This window comes from Carassius gibelio, chromosome B7 (genome assembly GCF_023724105.1).
Source record: "Carassius gibelio isolate Cgi1373 ecotype wild population from Czech Republic chromosome B7, carGib1.2-hapl.c, whole genome shotgun sequence".
Lineage (NCBI taxonomy): Eukaryota > Metazoa > Chordata > Actinopteri > Cypriniformes > Cyprinidae > Carassius > Carassius gibelio.
The window spans coordinates 9,317,021-9,338,826 of NC_068402.1; the positions used below are offsets into that span (position 1 = coordinate 9,317,021).

The 21,806-nt window shown below is 36.2% G+C and overlaps 1 protein-coding gene across 3 annotated transcripts in view; it reads right to left on the bottom strand.

Annotated features, from left to right (window-relative positions):
* The window catches only part of LOC127961633 (cell migration-inducing and hyaluronan-binding protein), a 119,004-nt gene extending 99,955 nt beyond the window's left edge, over positions 1–19,049 (bottom strand). The window contains exons 1-2 of one of the 3 annotated variants that reach the window (XM_052560836.1): positions 18,913–19,019; positions 18,126–18,180 (exon numbers count right to left, since the gene is read on the bottom strand). The gene's annotated coding sequence lies outside the window, so the exon portion shown is untranslated. Of the gene's footprint in view, positions 1–18,125; positions 18,181–18,746; positions 18,829–18,912 lie in introns of those variants that run through there. The other 2 variants (XM_052560838.1, XM_052560837.1) reach the window with 2 other exon arrangements.
* Between the last annotated feature and the right edge of the window lie 2,757 nt (positions 19,050–21,806).

Consider the following 21,806-nt stretch of genomic DNA (forward strand, 5'->3'; position numbering starts at 1 on the left):
TGCTTCTTCAGAAATTATTATTTATGAAACTTGATTAACTGTACATTTTTGAGTGGATATAATGTATTTTATTTCATGTATTTAAACATTTAGTTCTACATTTTTTATAAAAACATGTAAACAATATATTTATACATATGTAAACAATATATTTATTACATATGTACTGTATGTGTACATACACATTTGTATGAAAATGCATATGCATATATACATATTCACACACACACAAATGCTTATAAATACACCTATACATAGGCATATAGACAGATAGATGAATACACAGACTGTGCATATGCATATGCATATTACATATTCATGAACATATGCAGATACAGTGGATGGTGCAAAGCTGAAATCTATACGAAAAACAGGTAAATGGGTTCCGATTTTAATTCATGTACTGAATAGCTGTGAAAGATGCTCAGCCATGAACAAGACAAACAGAGGCGTTATGTTCTTTCCTCGGAGCCTCAGTGTATCTTCTGATTGTCATGTGGACTGACCTTGATTACAGGGCCCATCTCCTCGTGATTGTGGGAGAGAAGCACAGAATCAGTGATTAAAGAGCACCAAAGATTCAGACATAAAAGGACTCCAAATAATGCAAGCTTGGCGCCACAAACACAGGTGCGAGCTATTTTCACAGTCATACTCATATTTATGAATGGCGCAAGTATATTTTTAATATTGGAGGGTACGTTTTATATATGGAATGTGTGTGGTCTCAAAAGTATTCAGTTATAGAGGGTTTAAATTATAGCAGTGGAGTCAAAATTAGATACTAAAGCAGCCACAAAGTGCAGGGTTGGTGCTTTCTAACAGCCAGGCAAACTATCCAGCCCTGGAGAAAAAGGTTAGATATGTGGGTCAGTGTCTAGCTTTGAAAAAAAGTGCTATGGGAGCTGAATATGTTCTTACTACTGAACGTCATGTTAAGTAAATATAGAGTCAAGACCAAATGATTTTCTGCTTGAATAAAAATACAAAATGGAAATTTAGTTATGGGTATTTAGTGTTAAATGAACAACCCACCAAATCCACTCCACATCCAAAATCCACACCAAAAATGTTTTGTCATCATTTATGTACCCTTTTGTTCCAAAGCCATTTGACTTTCCTTCTTCTATGGAAAACTTAATGAGATGTTAGGCAAAAAAGTCTGAGCTTCTGTTTAGCAACTATAAACGTGGATGGTTATTTTTACTACTGAGCTCCAAAAAAGCATCATAATGAATGAAGTCCTTCTGACTTATTTCCTAGATTAAGGTCACATGATAACAGAATGAACTGTATGAAGTTGATGATGTCAAATCATTGGTTTAAAATATGGCTCAACATAAAACTATATTAAATACGTCAAATATGTTCTGATTGGCTGTGAAAGAGTCACAAGATGCAGCATTTTCATGTTTTTTTTGTTTTGTTTAGTTTTTTTGTTTTTTGTTTTTTGTTTTTTGTTTTTTTTTTTGGGGGGGGGGGGGGGGGCACACCAAGATTTTAGAATCAAAGAATTACATTTTGGTCTGTTTTCACACAAAGCTAGTGTAGGGATTTAAAAGACTTTATATATGCGCTACCATTAAAAAGTAACATTGTTAGTAAAATATGTAATACTTAATTACTTATTTTTATCATTGGTAATATAATAAGAATATTTCTTCAGCATCAAATCAGCTGATGTCTGAAGGATCATGTGACATATTACAGTTACATATTAAAATATATTAAAATAAAAAACTTTTATTTTGAATTGTAATAATAATTTGCAATATTATGGAATTTACTGTATTTTTTTTTTTTTTGCCTTGGTGTGCTAAAGAGACTTATTTTAAAAACAATACAGTAATCTAAAGTAATACTGACTACTTTTATAGTGCTTGTGCTTTTGAGTTGGAATTAAAACTAACCATCCTGGTGATTTGAATGAAAAAAAAGCAGCCGCGACTTTCCACCGAACATCTCCTTTTGTGTTCCACATATAAAGAAAAATACATGGGAATAAGAAAAGGATGACAAATTGTTCTATTTTGGATGATCTACTGCTCTAGCGAGCAAGCCTTGCTCTGAGGAGCAAGACTGCCATTTCTGTGGAGAAGATTGTTATCGTTTTACCACAGAGACTAAGACCCATCGCATGCACAAAGAGTCCTTAACAGAAACATATTTCAGCACTTTACACAATAAAGCATCCAGACAGTAGATAAGGACTGTGGAGCAGAAGAATCTAAATGTGAAAAACCCATGTTAAAGAGATGGCAAGGACGAAAGAGAAAGGAGAGAACAGGAGAGAAAGAAAGGCATCGGTGTGAAGAGATGTTGGACAGGCGGTGCAGAGAGTCTCCCTGCAGACCTGGACAGAATTCACATGGAACAAAAGAGCTCAGAAAGCCACACACGCGCACACACAGACACCCACATGGCCATGTTCAGCACCGATTACACCATTGTACCAAATTAATTAGCGTCAATCATTCTTCCGGCCCTCCACTGGGGCTATTGTTGCACCTGTAGACTCCTAATTACGCGCTGGAAGACCAGCAGAGCTACAGCCACCTCCACCGCTGAGAGACGAACAAAAGACACGAGGCAGAGCAGCAGTGCGCAGGAAAGATGCCACGATCAAGTCAAATCATTTCCGGTAATTACCACAACCGCCTGAGATCCAGATCCGCCGATGGACGGCAAAATTGCACGGCAACCGGAGCATCACAATCACATGCTCTACGGATGACGGTGTGCAAATCTCCATAGCAGCTAATTATGCCGCTTCTTAGGACAGAATCATTTCAGAAAGTTCAAGAGAAGTTGAACGAGTGGTGAACAGCATCCTTTCGGAAATGACTACAGGAAAAGCATCAAGTGAAAAACAAGACATGGGCTTGAGTTAATGTTAGGGTTTGTGTTGAAGCTGACTTGCGGTGTGGATTCAGGATGGGATGATCTCTGGAACAAGATGGACCTGCAACGTTAAGGAAGGGTTCAAATGGTAGCGAGATACTGTATAAATGCAATGGATTTGCAAGCAGTGCGATTTTTCTAATGCTTATGATACTAGTCTTTTATGCTCACCAAGGCTGCATTTATCTGATAAAAATACAGTAATGTTGAGACATATTATTCCAATTTAAAATAACTTTTTTCTATTTGAATATGTAATTTATTCCTGTGATACAAAGCTGAATTTTCAGCATCATTACTCCAGTCTTCAGAGTCACATGATTCTTCAGAAATCAGTCTAATATGCTGATTTGCTCCTAAAGAAACATTTCAGATTATTATCAATGTTGAAAACAGTTGTGCTGCTTAATTTTTTTTTTCAGGACTCTTTAATGAACTGAAAGTTCAAAAGACCAAATACAAAATATAAATATTTTGTAACATTATATTGTTGTTTGTATTGCAATTAAAACTAATATCATTGCTATGAATAATTTGGAGAATGTCATTAAAACCATGTGGGAAGCTGTGTAGTGATGCAATAAACTCCCTTGCAGCAGTATTGTCGCTATACTCTCCTAAATGAAAATGTTACTTGATATCAAACATTGTGAAAAGCGTCTCTAGTTTATAATCACTGGGTTGATTCTCTAGGTACATGCATTCTGATCAAATGCAACACTGTGCTGTAACCTGATATTGAGTAACTCAACAGCAGCTCAGACAGTCAGAGTTCCTCTGGTCAATGAAGTTGGCTTTAAACTGGCTTGGTGAAAGATGGATTCCCAGTGTAATACAGACACTGGTCTCCTCATCTCCATAAATACCCTTTACCCTGCAATTTTAACATTCTTCCATCCCCCTGGGAGCAAAACTATGCCTTTAGTCAGAAAGCACTGGTGGAAAAACCATGTCAAATTCATCAGATATGTTATACAATGAGAGAAAAAAAAAGAAAGGGAGTTAGAAAAAAGATTTAATTGAGTTATTTCTGCATTGGGACATTTCTCCATACATGAAGCTCACATAATGTAACATACATGCATAACTAACCCAAGCTCCCTGAGGTGCTTTCTGAATGCACTGCTGGAGGCATTCAACCTCCTCCGGCAGGAGCCCCATCAAGCCTCCACCAGTGACCCGCGGCACACAAGGGACACCAGACTGTGAAACACGATTCTGACATGCTTGTACATGCAGCTTTTTTACATACACTACCATTCAAATGTATCAGCAAATCAACATATTAGAATGATTTCTGAAAGATCAAGTGACACTGAAGACTGGGGTACTAATGATGAAACTTCAGTATTGAATCACAGGAATAAAGTACATTTTAATATAAAAATTTCATATATATATATATATATATATATATATATATATATATATATATATATATATATATATATATATATATATATATATATATATATATATATAAACAGAAAATAACTATTTTAAATTATGATAATATTTAGCAATATTCCTGTATATATTGTATTTGTGATCGAATAAATGCAGCCTTGTCGAGCATAAGAAACTTCATTTACCGGCCCCAAACTCCACAATCAGATCACTTTTTCAATTGAAATGATGCATGATAACACTTTGATTAACCAGTCAGTTTAAAAGCTTAACAGATCTCTGGTTCACATTTTCAGGCATATGAATAAAAAGTCAATGGACTGTGGCAGTCAAACGGGCCACAAATTCAAATTGCAAACATTTTTTATACCGTTCCCACATCTATCTCTATTTTTTATTGCATTTTAGGAAATTTTTATGACAACTGTTTGAACATGCACTACTGATTCAACAAGAAATCAAAACTGACCTTAATTATTTCCTCATGCATGTTGCTAGTATTATTGCGCATGATTAATGAGTGCATAACTAATCAGTGCATTAATCAGTTTGTCTTAGTAAACGTTTATCAGAAATATAATAAATTAACCTCAATGTCATTTTTTAAATGCTCCAATCAATTTAATTACCAATTTTGAATGAATACCCCATTTTACTCAAAAAAATTTTGAATGAACAAAAATGGATTGCAAACAGACTTTATTAATGCTATTAGTTAAAATGATACCATTGCAGATCACTCTCAAGGACAAGCAGTCTGCCTGATACAGCCTTCTGAAAGATAGGCGCTGTGTATCTTGGCAGACTTCAGCTGAGATTTACACCAGCAGATGTGTGCGGTGATGTGTTTTGTGCTGATGCAATGCAGCTGCGACGTGTCTGGGCCTTTGAATTGCCAGCGGCACCTGCTGCTGTAAGCTATGTGTGACGATTTCAGAGAGACTATTGACTTGACCCACAGGTCAGTCTGAGCAGCCAGCTGATTGCATGAGCCGCAAAACTCTTATGCTGGGACTTTTCTTGGGATGTTGTGGGTGGAGTTGAATCTACAGAATTATTTGGACAAGTTACACTTACAACTGTCTAAATGTCACTGCGTTAGAAACAAAATGTCAAACCAAATGGCATTTCTGAAAGAAAAACAGCACAAACAGATTTTTTAAGCTAGTCAAGGGGCGGGGCATAGACTTTTAAGCCAATCAAAATTACTTCTGCCTACGAATCATTTTTCACATGCAGGTTTGCTCAGATCACCAAAACACCAGCTGATTAAGTGAAAAGTATGAAGAAAAGCAATATTAGAAAATCTACTGAAGCATTTGAGCTCAAATGCTACATGGTTTGATATTTAGTTTTCTAATGCAATGACATTTAGATATTTTTAAAGTGTCCAATTACTGTTAAGGTCCACTGTAGGAGGAGATAAAGCAATAAAGTGGAAACAGTTGGCTAAGAAATGCCTTTTAACTCTCCGAAATGATTACTCTTTGTAAATTACAATTTACTAAAAACAGAAGTGCTCAGGCATGACATTAAATACAGTAGCCTGCTTTGTATGCTACAGAGGTTAAGGTTGAATTTGAAGAGAACTGACTTAATTTATCCACCAAAAATCATACAAAATGTCAGATGATTATGCATGGAAGGTTTAAGAAAACCAACATAAAAAAAAAAAATTTGAGCGCAAATGCTACTTGGTTTGATATTTAGATATCTAATGCAATGACATTCAGACATTTTTTTAAGTGTCCAAATACTGTTTAGGAGGAGGCGAAGCAATAAAGGGAAGAATGTTGGCTTCGAGTTGCCTTTTGAGATGAAAGAATAATGGGAGAGAGCCAGATAGACTGAGAAAACAGATAAATCCAAGCTGAGAGAGTGACAGTTGCCAGGTTAGCTCAAACAGAAACTCGCACACGCACAAAGCCAACACGTCAGCAGTAGTGTGACTCACTGTACAAATAAACTGCTAAATCTGTTCAGTGCATGAGGCTGAAGGTCACGGGGGGAAAAGCTGCTTCTGAAGCTAAATACAAACAATCAAACAAATGAAAACTCTATAAGTATCTAAAAAAAAGCCAGTGTTCGTAAGTGCAGACAAAAGTTGTCCTTCACCCAAGGATATCCAAAAAATAAGCAGCCTATACAGACAAAAAAAATTGCAGCGCAGCAGTCCTTCAGATTTCATTCAGCCTCACTATTCACGAGTGTCAATACCTCGTTATAACATTTGACGTTTGCGCCATTATAACACAATAGCATGTCATACTTTCAAACTCTCCAGAGACCTAAATGTTTTTCTGCAGGGGCTTCACCTTAAACTGCAGCGCTAATCTTATTAAAAACACTGGAAGCACGAAAGGTAGAACGATTGCAGCTTGTAAATGAAACGGCGACGAACAAAAGGAGCGAAATATTCAATTAAGAGCCACTAATGATTTGCAAATCTTTCTCTTGTCCCCGCAGACCGCATGTGACCCCCCAAATCAGGTTATAGGCCTGGTTTAAGTATCGCTTTCAGACGTTCTTTGTACTCATTCTTCCCACCTCTCCTACTTTAATTGCTCAGTCTCTTGTAGCTCTCTTTAATTCAATGTTGTTTTATGAGATTTCATGGATGATTGTGCATTACTTTAATTGCAAATCCACTTAAGTCGCCAGAGGTGGTCGCAGGAAAACAGGTCTGGTGTTGGTTTTTAATGAAGATTACAATAGGGAAGAACCTGAAATGATGACAATGGAAGTCAATGATAAACCTGTGCATATCAGACAAGCGTTTATTTAAAGCGAAATCTCGTGGTGGAGCTCCAGGGCTTCAGTCTCGGCTTCAAGAATCAGGCAAAAATCCAGCCAAAAGTCGGAGTTACACAACAGCACGCTGGCTAATAGCTGATTCCAGTTCATTGGGAGCAGACTTGACTGACATCCCACAATCCTGTAGGTTTACTGGGCTGAGAAAGCATGTGTTTGAAATCAAGCAATAACTTTAACACTGAAGGCCATATGGTGGAAATTAAGGCCGTAGATCAACTCAACACTCTGTTTGCCCAAGCCTTGCCATGTTCAACCTCCGCCAATCTCTTGATTTTATACTCCGTGTTATAAAATAAATAAATAAATTTAAAAAATCCTCTCAAGGACTTGACAACAAACTTTTTGATTGACGGGTTTGTTATGAATAGAAATCGAGATACAGAGAACACATGTTTGTACTATTATCAGAATTGGAAATGAAGAAGTGGGTCAGGATGCATCATAAACTGTGAAGTATAATTCACACTTCAGCCAGTTAGTAGCTGATCTTATTCTATCATTTACATCTGTTGACCTGATTAACAGCCTTTAAAACAGTAAACAGAAGCGCTTTTGCTTAACAATGCATTTTACAGTTGCTAAAACTTTTTTTTTTTACACACATACTTGTGTACATACTTGTATATACTGTATATATAATCGTGGAATATAACAAACTGTATTTTTAAATAATAAATGTTCAGGAACTGTATCAAAAATTAATGCTTACTGGGGTAACACATAAATTAGTAGTGCATAAGTTGTACTGTAACATATAGTGCCAACTAACTGCAGCTTAAGCACAGAACCTATTGTATTTTCTTTGAAAGCACAAAAACTTAAATGCTAAATAATTTGTGACGAATCAGTGAATAATCTAGATTGCATTGGCAAAAGAAATGTACAGTATGCTTCAGTGGAGTTGTGAGATTGCAGTCTGAGTTAAATGATGTGTAAAATGCTGTTTAAAAATGCAAGTTTAATATACATTTATATATATCTTTATTTGCATCCAAATCTTATTGTGCATGCAACAAAATTAACATACAGTGCAAGCAGTGTGTACTGCATCTTTTTCTAACTATTTTCTCAGTATTTCTTCAGTATTTCTTTAGTTCTTCAGTGGAAAAATATCTAAAGCTCTTTAAACCAAGACACATTACTAAATATATGTAAGCTAATAAGTGAATGCAAGACTTAATGCACATACACACACAAAAAAAAAAAAAAAAAAAAAAAATCACAATTCTTTTTAACCTCATTTATAATAGTTTTTCTAATTTTAAGCATAAAGCTTACTATAGTTGGTAGATTTATGCCTAAAAAATTATATGCCAAATAATAATAATTTACTATTGTTACATGCTGTAGATTCAGAAAGGATTGTAAAAAAGTGTTCTGGACAAATTATTTGAAACAATGCACACACTAACAGAACCAAATATCATTAAAAAAAAAAATCTAATTCTAATCTGTTCTCAGTCCCCGACCTTATAGAAGAGACTTTTTGAGTGGCAACTGGTTATTTGAGACAAAAATGTACACGTCACTTTTTATGATACCATCACATTTTTCTCTGCCCAGTGTTCAGTGTTCCAGAACAATATTAGCCAGACAGTAAGTAGATCATGATCTGAAGCAAGACACAGATCACATTTGACCTTGTCTGTGATAATTTCCGTGAGGAAAACAGGCAGTCAGTGGCCTCTAGTAAGGAATGTACTCAGTTGCACATAATACAAACTAGATTGCATCTGAAGGACTTGATAAATGGGTGTGTCACTGCAGTGGGCAAACATGTGGCCGACATACACCGAAAGAACACGGAGCTGATTTGCCATTCATGTCACCACAACACCAGTTTTAGCACCCATCGAGGGGTCTTCAGCATGCTGGAGGGAAAACAAGCATGCCAAATGTGTCCACATGATTAGATCCCACACTAATGGAAAATAAACCAGTTGTCACCACAGAGAGGCAATAAACTTGCAATGCTGTATGTATTCCAGAGGTTGCATTTCTAACATGCTAACTGTTAGGATTAGCAGATTAGCAGAAATTCTTTCATAAGTTATTACAATCAAACATGTTCCTGTAGCAGCCACTTCCTGCTTGACAGGTACATAAAATGTGGAGTGGGTGTAATAAAATGTGCATTGAATGACTTAAATTAGCACACTGCCTTTTATGATGACAGGTTGGCAATTAGCCTCTGCGCTGAACTTATAAAAAGTTTAACGGTTGTTACAGCACCAAGTTCACATCAACAGCAGGATGTCATTTTAAACATGCATTTCATGTAGGACATCTCTATTGGAATAACATCTAAATACAACTTCTGTTGTTGCATAAGCTGCTTGCCACCATGCTAACACAATAACAAGGATAAATGACTATACTTAGCTCTCTGTCTCAGGCAAGCTGCAAAATATTTCCAGACCTTAAACATGGCCTGAAGGGTTAGGGGTCACAAAATATGAAGAGCATAGTATAAGTGGAACAAGCAGTTACTGGATTTGGCCTGGGGAAGCGGCTTTAGCTTTGAGTTTTTAGAGTGAGTGCTTATATAAGCAATGCATCTTCCACAGCAGGTGCTTTTTTAGGAATTCAGAGAAAACATAAGGCAAACAAGATGGTTTCAGTTAGTGGAGTCTGATAGGGCAATGTATCTGGACTTTTTGGGTCCATAAGGTACATAGCTTCATCAACAGTGGTAGCTGTTTCCTGTAGCTAGATAACAAACTAGAGAAGGTGAAAGTGGTAGTTTCATGGTCTAGTGAAATATTTGTCCCTTTGGATTTTCAGACAAAACTTTATACACACAGAACGGAGCTGACACAGGTGCAAGCAACAGATGCGAAGAACGCAAGCTGTTCTCCAAAGGCAATTAATTCAGAGACAAGCAACAATGAGAAATGCACTGTGTTATAATAAATGTGACTGTGAGCAAGCAGAAATGTAAATTTTATGTTAACCAATAATGATGTAGTGTAGTTATAGATTTTCACATGAAGTTTACCCCAGACCACATTTTCTGTCGAACTGGTTGCATGCCAACTTCAGTAGTAGTCTTGATATTTAAATGCATAGATCAATACCTCCATGTTGTTCGTTGCACTATAATGTTAATATTCTTAATTTGACATGAAATGGAAATACACCCGATTTTCTAAATGCATGGTATTAATCTTATTTTGTGAACAATTCATTCATGCATGTTTGTAATTTTGTCAAAATCAGGTGAAACTTCAGACTTTTTTCTAGCAACATATATCATATATTCTTAAATATATTTAAGTTAATATAAATATATTTCCGATACATTACAACTTTAATAGATTAAGTAAATGGATCTTGGCCTACTGACTTTCGTCATTTATAGTGATATTAGCTGGTTCTAAATGGGGTTCTCACAGGATCACCAGGTCTGCAAAATAAACCCAGTCCAACTGCTTATCAAAACTAGCCTAATTTTGCTGCATTTTCCCCTCCATCAAAGTAGCTCCTAGGAACAGGGCAGGAGAGATCGTTTTAACCCACAGAATAAAAACTAAAGAAAACAGGGCAACAGTGTAATGGTGGACTTGGCAACAATGATGTCACAGAAGAACCATCTCTGGTTCCCCAAGGAACCTTTCAGTGAGCAGTTCTTACAAAAAAAAATTCTTAGCGTGGAGAAAATATTAATTATCTAAATATAGAACTTTTTTTTTTAAGAGTGTACCATGGCAAGGCCAGTGCACACTTCAGTTCACCAACACCTAACAGATTGACAAATACTCATTTAAAAGCACCCTTAGTTTCTCAACTCATGCGTGAAGACATGAATTCAAAAATACAAGTCTGGGATTCCTTTGCGAGGATCACTGGAATCATTTCAGTCCAGTTTAAAATTCAGCAATCAATTCTGATTTCCATTTTCCCAGATCTGTCTCAACCACAGTTCCTAATCAACAACCCCCCCCCCCCCCCCACATACACACACACACACACCACCCGCTGTTTATCAGGACGCAGCTGAATTACAGCATTCCCCCAAACTAAACCCCCTTTAGAATCAATAATCAGCATCCCGACAAAAACAAGCGATTCACACGAGAAAACACTTGAGCGGCATCTCTCATGCCATAAATCATTTTTGTTGTATGTTCTTGTCTATCTGTCATCGTTATTTATAATTTAACCCTGAGACTGTGCTCAAGTGAGGATCTGCCAAAAAAAAAAAAAAAAAACAACAACTCTGCACACACCGCCAGGATACTAGGATAACAGACAGCTGTATCACTCACATGCATGTTGAGGAGGGTCAGTGTGTCCTCAGACATATGGCTCCATTTCTGTCTGTCAGCAGATGGCGGAACTCCAAACCCAACTACAGATGAAGATGGTGATAAGAGGACCGATACCATTCTCCATCTTGGTGAACAAAGATCCCTTGAGGGGCTACGAGCCAGTCTTGGAGAAAGCGAGCGGGCCTTGTGCATGCAACACTTCTGTTAACATGCATCCTGAGGGGATACTACTGTCTGTATTATTACAGGCTCATGCACTGTCTTTCCTAGCAACCCATACATTAGCTGCTTGGAACAGGTGTTTGCTCCTGCCAGGTATACCCTGGTTTGTGGTCACCAGTCATTTTCCTGACAGCAGTCAAGTCTGCATTGCATTCCTTTACTACAAATTGGTGGTTAGTTTTACGACTTGTTGTGAGATGACGCCACCAGACTCATCAAAATTCTTCAGTGCCAAAAATATATTTCCCAAATGGAAGCCAATGGACTCTTATTTTATTTCAATTCCAGCCAAGAGAGCTGTTGGTATTCCTCAAGCCTCTTCAATTTAGCTTGTTTGTTGGTAACATCTGACAGTCGGCGTTGAAAATGAGGCTGTTGCTTGCCTTCTGACAGCCAATGAATTACTCTACCTTCTGACAGGCATCAGACCTGACAAACCTGCTGTTCATTTCGTGAACCGAGAGATTATACGCCGTCTGAGAGATATGGCGCTGTCAGGATACACCTGCAAATTCATAACCTTGAGGCTCTTCGGGATGGATTCGAGCAATCTTTGGTCATAAGTAATGAATGCACACGTGTGGCTTATTCAAGCTGCTGGGTCCATTTGTGATCAAGGTGAAAAATTTTATGAGGGTGATTTTCATCGATCTTGTAAGCGCACAGATGCTTGTACGGATTGGTGTGTTTGTAACACGCATATGTCCGAAATCAAATTGTTTATACATGGCAACCAAAGAAGCCATTCATCTTTAGGATTAATCTAGACATGCCTGGTTATTTAAATCACTGATTTGCCTTGTTATGGAGGAATTCCTGCCATTTAAGAAATAAGCCTGGGCGATTTAACAAAATAACAATTTTCAGTGACTCAGTAGTCATGCATTTATCCTAAACAAATGATTTTTTCCAACATAATATATATATATATATATATATATATATATATATATATATATATATATACATACATACATTTATTTTTTTTGTTTTTTATGGCCGAATAAAAAGTGTGTCAAAATCGATAAGAATTTTATATTGCCAAGCTTTACTTAAACAATGAATTCCAGTTATTAAATGATACTTCTAAACTACTAAACTAAAAACACGTACAGTACTACAATTTGACTTGCTGTTAGGTGACTTCTCAACATATTGTTTCAGTATTGCCTCCATTTTATGTAGCAACAACCACAAGTCTTCCATTTTTAAAATAGCTACACACTTCACAGTCTCTGGAGACTTACAGCTCCATCAGCACTCTTATGCTCTACAATATGACAGCCAAATGCAATCTACAATCTGACAGCCTGGCTTTTAACCAGAACCTAGAATTAACCAATTAGCAAATCTTAATATATACCTCAACCACAAATGAACTCATCCATCAAATTTCACACAGATGAAAAGAAAATTTAAATTCATTTACATGTGTCAATTGACACCAACTTTGTGATAAATGGAGATGGGCCTCTTGTAGATATAAATCAGTACATTCACTTGCCATATTTTCACTGTTTTCAATATTCATGTCAATATTCCACATCCCGTGTAGTTATTCATTTACATGGAAATGAGCTGAGGTAAGTGTCATGACATTATGTGGATGAACGCCACAATCCCCCCGACTGCGGCAGGCCAAAGCCAAAGCTCAGACTGCACTGGAAATATCACACACATTCACAGACGCACTAGACATACAAAACACGACAGGTGCACTGTGGGCCAGCTTTATGAATACAATTTGACCAAAATGTGGTAGCTATGAATAAACAAATAGTTGAAAATTAGGCCATTATTCACTCATTATATACTCTCATGTCATCTCAAACCTGCATGTTGTAATTTTGTCCATGCAACACCCAAGGAGATAATTTTGAAGAATCAAATTTACATTTTTTCAGACTAGGACTAAAAAAAACAAACAAAAATATCAGTAGAAGTACATGCAAATTGTGCGCTATATTATGGAAGCCAACTTCAGTCACAGAATAAAAGAGAGAGAGAGAGAGAGAGAGAGAGAAAGAGAGAGAGTGAGATTGAGATTTTGAGTCCATATTCGCAATCCTGGGTTTGTATCTCGCAATTCTGAGTATATATCTTGAAATTCTGGGATTTTATCTCACTATTCTGAGTATACAGTATATCTGGCAATTATGGGTTTATATCTCACTATTGAGTATATATCTCGCAATTCTGGGTTTATATCTCAGTATTCTGAGCATATATCTTGAAATTCTGCATTTATATCTCACTATTCTGAGTATATATCTCGCAATTCTGGGTTTATATCTCAGTATTCTGAGCATATATCTTGAAATTCTGCATTTATATCTCACTATTCTGAGTATATATCTCGCAATTCTGAGTTTATATCTCAGTATTCTGAGTATATATCTTGAAATTCTGGGTTTATATCTTACTATTCTGAGTATATATCTGGCAATTCTGGGTTTATATCTCACTATTCTGAGTATATATCTGGCAATTCTGGGTTTATATCTCACTATTCTGAGTATATATCTGGCAATTCTGGGTTTATATCTAACTATTCTGAGTATATATCTCGAAATTCTGAGTATATATCTGGCAATTCTGGATTTATATCTCACTATTCTGAGTATATATCTCGAAATTCTGATTATATATCTTGAAAGTACCGTATAGTACCGTATTTTCCGGACTATAAATCACACTTTTTTTCATAGTTTGGCTGGTCCTGTGACTTATAGTCAGGTGCGACTTATTTATCAAAATTAATTTGACATTAACCGAGAGAAATGAACCAATAGAAAACATTACTGTCTACAGCCGCGAGAGGGCGCTCTATGCTGCTCAATGCTCCTGTAGTCTACACTGAGCAGCATAGAGCGCCCTCTCGCGGCTGGAGACAGTAATGTTTTTTCTTGGTTCTTGGGTCTAAATAAATGCCATTTATATATGTGTTTTTCCTCATCATGACATATTTTTGGGCTGATGCGACATACTCAGGTGCGACTTATAGTCCGAAAAATACGGTATATATCTTGAAATTCTGGGTTTATATCTTACAATTCTCAGTATTTATTTTGAAATTCTGAGTTTATATCTCGCAATTCTGAGTATATGTCTCGCAATTTTGAGTATATATCTTGCAATTCTGAGTACTGCATATATCTTGAAATTCTGGGTTTACATCTCGCTGTTTTGAGTATATATCTCACAATTCTGAGTATATATATTGAAATTCTGGTTTGATATCTCGCAATTCTGAGTATATATATCTCTAAATTCTGAGTATACATCTTGAAATTCTGGGGTTATATCTTTACATTCTGAGCATATATCTTGCAATTCTGAGTATATAACTCGCAATTTTCAGTATCTATCTCACAATTTCTGAGTATATATCTTGAAATTGTGGGTTTATATCTTGAAATTCTGAGTATATATCTTGAAATTTTGGGTTTATATTGAAATTCTGAGTATATATCTTGAAATTCTGAGTATATATCATGAAATTGTGGGTTTATATCTCTTAATTCTGAGTATACATCTTGAAATTCTGAGTATATATCTTAAAATTGTGGGTTTATATCTCTTAATTCTGAGTATATATCTTGAAATTCTGAGTTTATATTTTGAAATTCTGAGTTAAAATTCTTGAGAAGTCTGGTATAAACTCAGAATTATGAGATTATAAGTCAAAAATTTTTTATTCAGTTATGTAAAATAAATGGGCTTCCATTATTACATTGCAAAACATCTTAAGTTATTTAATAAGTTTATGTGAGGCACAGACTGAAATATAAGTGGTTATTCACTAATAATCTACCCATCTGTTGAATCAGAATTAGATTTAAAATGGCGTCTTGACACATGTTTTGGCCGAATGTGTTCTTCACACAAAGCCACGACTTTAGCATACTATTTGATTCTCGCAATTCATTTCTTCTATGGTCTTTATAGTAATTAATTAATCAAGATACATTCTTACTTTCTGAAGTGTTAAATTTTGGTTTAGATGAACATTTTCAACAATTGAAGGATCTCAATGCTTTTTCAGCATCTGACACCATGTGCACCACATTTTTAAGACGCCAAGTTAAAAATAGTTACAACCCTCCCCTTCCAATCTGCTGCATCTATATGTTTTCTAACACAAGAATGCGTCTTTAAGACAAATGAATGGCTCCTTAGTATGTTTTTTTATTCTTTTTGGAGCTTGATAGCAGTTTCATTGTTAACTAAAACTACATCTACTGAAATATGTTAATGTCAACTGAAATAAAGCCAAATTAAAGTAAAATAGAAATATTACATGAAAAACTTAAAAGAAAAGAAAATGAAGTACTAAAATTACTAAAACTACAACTGAAATAAATATAAACAAGTTTTTTAAAGATTTTAAAAATGATAAAAGCACAGAACAAAATCACTAAAACTTAATTAATAACACTACAAAAGCAGTATTACAAAATATCAAAATAACACAGCTTGACAGTCAACGTCACTATAAACTGTCATTGTGTGGAAAACAACTGCATGAATATTCTTCAAATAATCATCTTTTTTTCTCTTTTTTTTATTCACTGAAAAAAGTAACATTGTACAGATTGGAAACAACAGTAAATGACAGACCATTTATTTTGGTGAACTACTCCGTTCATCATTACAGATGTGTTTATGTTGTTGTCAAGGAATGGAGCGGATAATTACTTGATAGTTATGAACTAAAGGTTCACAATGTTTTTGATACGCCATTTATGAGATTTTTCCAACTGCACCTTGAAACATGTGAGTCATTAGTGATAAGGTGCTCGACATGTACTCTTTCATAAGTCTTTAGTGATATTTCAAGGATTTTATCTGTTGTGGTCAGGCGTGGACTGTAGTTACAAGCTGTTTGATAACTCAGACCTAGATTTAGCCCAGAGGCAAGAGAAAGGATGAAAGAGAGAATAAGAGAGAGACACAGGCATTGGGAATATAGAGGGCTCTGTTCCAAAACCTAGTCATCTGCCTTGCTGTCTGCTATCTAAAGCAGTATACTAACTGAAATAGAACCTCAAAACTGACCGAACTGGAGCGCTCTACGAACAAGTAAGCTCATTTCAAGACATGACAGGCGCGCACCTGATTCGAAGGCTGTTACAATAGCAACAGTTATCAGCCGAATTTGAATACTGTGTGTCCTAAACTCACATGCATACATGCACACACACTGCAACAGGACATCTGTCCACCTCCACCTGTCTTCAACTAGGTCAGCCTGAAGCCAGCCATTGCATCTCATAGGTGTTTAATGAACAGCCTAAAATAACTGGCACTCACACACAAGACCCCTGCCCACAATGCACGAGTTCTGGTTTCTATTGCTGGGATATTTATTTTTATTTTATAGAAATATAAAATAAAATATTTTGTGTCATTTTTGTTTTGTATTTAAAGCTTTGTTTTATTTTCATGTTTTACTTTTCTTCAGAGGCTGAAATAAAGTAAAATTTAATATTAGAGGAAAAACTCAAACTGAAAAAAAAAAAACGTTTAAGCTGACCAGCTAACAAAAATGTCTTCTTAGAACGTTTTGCTTACGTTTAATTAAATTATGAAAAAAAAAATGTTTCTGAAATTTCTTTGAACGTTCAAAATGTCCACATTTTAAATGTTTTAACGCATTTTCTTGGTTATACAAACGTTAAGGGAACATGCAAACATTATGAGAATGTTACTTTTTGAATGTTCCCTGGACATTTTGAAACAACTTCGAAAAACTTTTAATTAATGTCTAAATAAAATGTTTCAGATATAAACCGTTTCATGAACGTTTTTGCACTAATGTTTTGAGAACATTCATAAAAACCAAATAAAGTCATATTAAAATGTTGGAAAAATGTTCATTCTTAACTTTAAGAGAACCTTGCTAGAACATTCTGAGAATATTTCTTGTTAGCTGGGAATTACTAAAATTGATCAAACTAAAACTGCACCAAGGACTAACACCAAGGATTAACTCGTTTGAAAAGGTTTCATACTACTTGTTTCAACTAACAAGTAGTCTAAACTAATAAATAAACTCCAACCCTCTTGCACAGCAGAGATAGAGAGAGAAATATCTGCTCTCTACAATTTCACACACCATTTAATGCCTGATGAATGGTGCTTGAACAAAACAACTGCCCACTTGCTGTGCACCACATATGAGGGGCTATAATTTCACAGATGCACGAAAACAACTTGCTGCCGCTCTGCATTGTTTGGACACAGAAGAGTCTACAAGCACTTGCTGCATGCAATAATTCCACACATGAACTTCTGGCTTGGTACCATGCCATTTGTCTGGTGACCACAGAGGCGTAGACGCCATAACAATGACCTTTTTCACAGTATGTGCAGTATGAAAATCATCTTTGTCTTTGATACCATAAAGCATCACATCACAATCTAATGACAAGCACCATTGATTTCCAGCAGAAGAATGCTTTTCAGTATTGTCACATGCACAATGGATAGTGATAGAGCATTGCATACCTTGATTTCCAAGATGATGATGAAATGGGTGGAAACTGTCCTCCTTCACAGGGTCCTACTTTCCAGGTGTCATGGGAAAGGTAAAGGTAAAGGTGCATGCTTATATTTGAGGTATATAACTCAAAAGAAAATACTATGATCCCACATTATACTGTAATATACCATACTATATTATTAGAACAATATACTATCCCCCACAGTACTGTGCTGACTCCACACATCACACTGTACTACACAATATACAGTACACTATGCTCAACTAAACGATCCTATCTGTTACCACATTATACAAGTTCGCACTATAAGATTTTATATATGCCATACTGTACCACATTCTCATATCACATTACATTGGCTATCTAACCGTTATTACATAAGAAATGTAAGATTTGCAGTCTGTCAATTAAACTGTCAAATCGATCAGGTGCTCAGGTGAAATGATGCGCATGTTAATGCTATTTATCTCTGAACTTGCACCGGTGAATCATGTTAAATACTCGCAAACTCACAGAACTGGAATAGGGTTTTCTATAAGATGTCTGAGCGGTCTCGCTTGTAAAAACGGCACTGGATAAAACATACGAGCGCGCAATGCGTGGCACGGAATGAGAAAAGACGCACCTTTACGCGCAACTCACCACCACCAGTGAGATACAGATCCGCAGAAATCAAAGCGCACATGTCTCACTCAAGTACGCATGTTGTTCTGTACCCTTGAAAGTATACAGTGACATCATTCATGAGTTTCAAAATCCACAAAGATAAAGGTCCAGAAGTGCAGACCAACCTGTAGCGTGAGCAGATTGCCGTCAGCTCCACGGAAACAGTCCGGTCTACAAGCAGCTGATGCGCGGCATGAGTTCATAAGACAGCACTGGAGACGCACTGATATTTATACACACCTCCAGACTCCTGCTTTACAATGTTTACAACGCCGGTGCGAAGCCACGCCCACTGCGAGACGATTAGCTGGATGAATTCGAAGTCACGCCTATTTGCATCTAATTGGCTCGAAGGAACCCTGTGCGGTTCAAGAACTCAATGTACAGTATCTGGCGTTCCGATAGAACGCTTCAGACGCGTTCCACAATCTTCTGACCATAAACTAGATTATTATTCATTAGGGAATACGTAAAAGGTCATGGCCAAAAGAAAGCATCACATGGAAAACCGCACTTATGATTGTGTTGCAAGTAACATTGTGAGACTTCTATTCTTGTCATATCTCAGCGGATGCTTTTATTTTATTCAAATCAACAACAACAAAAGAGATTCTATTCAAATGACTGGTGTTGATTTAGCAGATGCTTTTATTCAAAGTGACTTGCAAATGAGGAGCGCAATGCATTGGTTCACTGATGGAAAGATATGCTGGGAGTTTTGTGGAAAGCAGCACTGTTATAGAATCATAATGAGGATGAATTATGACCCTACAGTGAGAGAGAAAGAAAGAACGCGCGCGCGTTGACTCATACTGAGTGATTATAACAGCTATCAGTTTTAATCCATAGAGGTCGCTATTATCATTGTTCCAAGAGACAAAAAACCTAATAAAGTGACATCCTGTTGTGATTCAGTCTTCAGAACTCAAACGGAATTTCTAAATAAACAGGTGTTCTTAAGTTACTCATGCAGCTGCGTTTGGCTTATTTCTCTACACTGGAATTATAATCACATTCTGAAAACAAAGTAATGGGCATAGGGTTTTGATCTGTTTAAACAACAGATGGACTTCACTGTTTGCCTAGTTAATGGAGGATGTTTTATATCTCAAATCAATGTTAGTCAAGATCTGGTTACTATACAGGGGATAGGAGGATATAAATTACAATGAAAAGCATGCTTTTATAAATCATTACTCACCATAAGAATTCACCTTTTACATGACTACCAATTTGCATGTCAACGATGTACATATTGAGGAAGGAGGATACGCTGTATATATTATTTATATTATATTTTATTATTTTATATTCATTTGTTTTCATATAGAGCAGTTTGACCATTTTAAAACCAAAATTATTATTATTTTTTTTAAATGATAGAAAATCTTATATACATACATACATACATACATACATGTGTGTTTGTGTGTGTGTAAAAATACTAAATAAAAATACAGCACAGATTTTTTTTTTACAACAGTCTTGCACAACATTTCCAGTGGTCCTGGAGTTGCCTTTGTAAATTCAGGAGGGTTGTGCTGTTGCCACATTTCATTTCACAGAGGCTTGATGGTATCATCTCCATGAATGATGCATTAATATTTGCAGACATCTAAAATAAATCTCCCTGGATTTGAATTTCACACATAAATCATACACTTCCAAATCCCACTCTTATTGTCTGTAGGACACTCACAACCATATACGCACACATGCATGTAGGTTGAGGATATTTATTTGGTATTCTGCAAACATATAGGAACACTACAACAGCATTCCTGTTTGAATTAGCAAAGACTCTCGAAGGACTCCAAGCAACAGACAAAAATGCAACCCCGGGGCTCATTAAATGAAGTGATGAAAATTGGAATGCACATTGTTTTTCCTGGAAGGAGATTACCCCAGCAGAGATGCTGACGCTGTCTCGGATTGGCTTGCTGAGATAGGTAAATACCTTGTTCTGCTTTGCATTCAAGCGTAAGGACATCTGAGTTCACTTAGTCAAATCTCCCTGCTACTGAAAAAGGTGAAGTTTAATGGCCCCTGAGGTTGAACGCATGTCAGTGTGACTGCCATCTCTGGAGCTCTGCACCCAATTTTCTGTCTCTAGATAAGGTGCAGACTGGCAAAAAAAATTTAAGAGGTCATATAATAAGGAATCAAATTTTCCTTGATCTTTTGTGATAAAAGAACACACTGTTCTACAAAAAATATATATATTTTCCATTTCCCAGCTAGGTTTCTGACATACATAAGTCGCAACATTAATATAGGACTGTATATTTACATGCCAGTGATGCTAATGAGGAAGCAGGATATTATAAAAAATAAAAAAAAATCTCATACACATATTTTTTTATATCCTTACCAACATTGTAATGTGACCTCAGAAGAGAGAAGAAAAAAGTATGATACAAGCCCTTTAAATCAAAATGGTGTGGCATATGAAACAGAATCAATCTCTGTCTTGATGATTGAGGGTTTTCATTTGTAAAGTCTGCACTCTATCCTGGTTAAACATGCTTCAGTTCCCTAATAAAGATATTGGCAAATGCAGAGCAGGCAGTTTGAGCCTGGTTCCCATTCCCAATTAATCTGTCACTTATCCAAGTCTGGAAAAACGGCCTGTGTATGCTCTCCGGAAAGGTAAACTTCCTGTGCGGATTACGCAGGGCGGACTGAGATGCCTCCTGTCTGGATCTCTGGGGTGGATTTCTGCCCGGCAAGTGTGGGAACTCCTGCAGTCCTCTTGAGAATGTGGGACATTGGAAAACAAGGGATTGGACATTGGTTCACAACGCCCATTCCTAATCTTAAAATGTTCTGCTTAATATTTGTAGCCCTTATGTCATGGACAATCCCGTTAAAACCATCCATCTCCAGGAAGAACTTAAAAACTATTAAAAATCTAAAACCCCCTATAAACTGCTATATGTTTTTGGACCTACACCCTACTTTTCCCCTCACTGAAGATCCTATTTCATATACATCGTATTAGCATTTCATGTTTACTGTA